Here is a 216-nt window from a genome sequence, read left to right as displayed (position 1 = left end):
CTTCAAATGCGTGACCCTTTTTGTTTGTTGCGATGGCTGATTTCACTGAAATATGTTGAGGTGCGACATGTCAGCTTGTAGAATACATCCGCGTTCTTCTAAAGTCGTCTGTTTTCTGTTAAAATCACAAGTCTTTTACTGGAAGCGCCCTGCTCGGCCGCTGACAACAGCGCGATCGCTGTACGGGAAATGATTAGATGTAGATAAGAAAAGCAG

Source organism: Sebastes fasciatus, chromosome 20 (assembly GCF_043250625.1).
Source record: "Sebastes fasciatus isolate fSebFas1 chromosome 20, fSebFas1.pri, whole genome shotgun sequence".
Lineage (NCBI taxonomy): Eukaryota > Metazoa > Chordata > Actinopteri > Perciformes > Sebastidae > Sebastes > Sebastes fasciatus.
Note: the sequence above shows the minus strand (reverse complement) of the source record.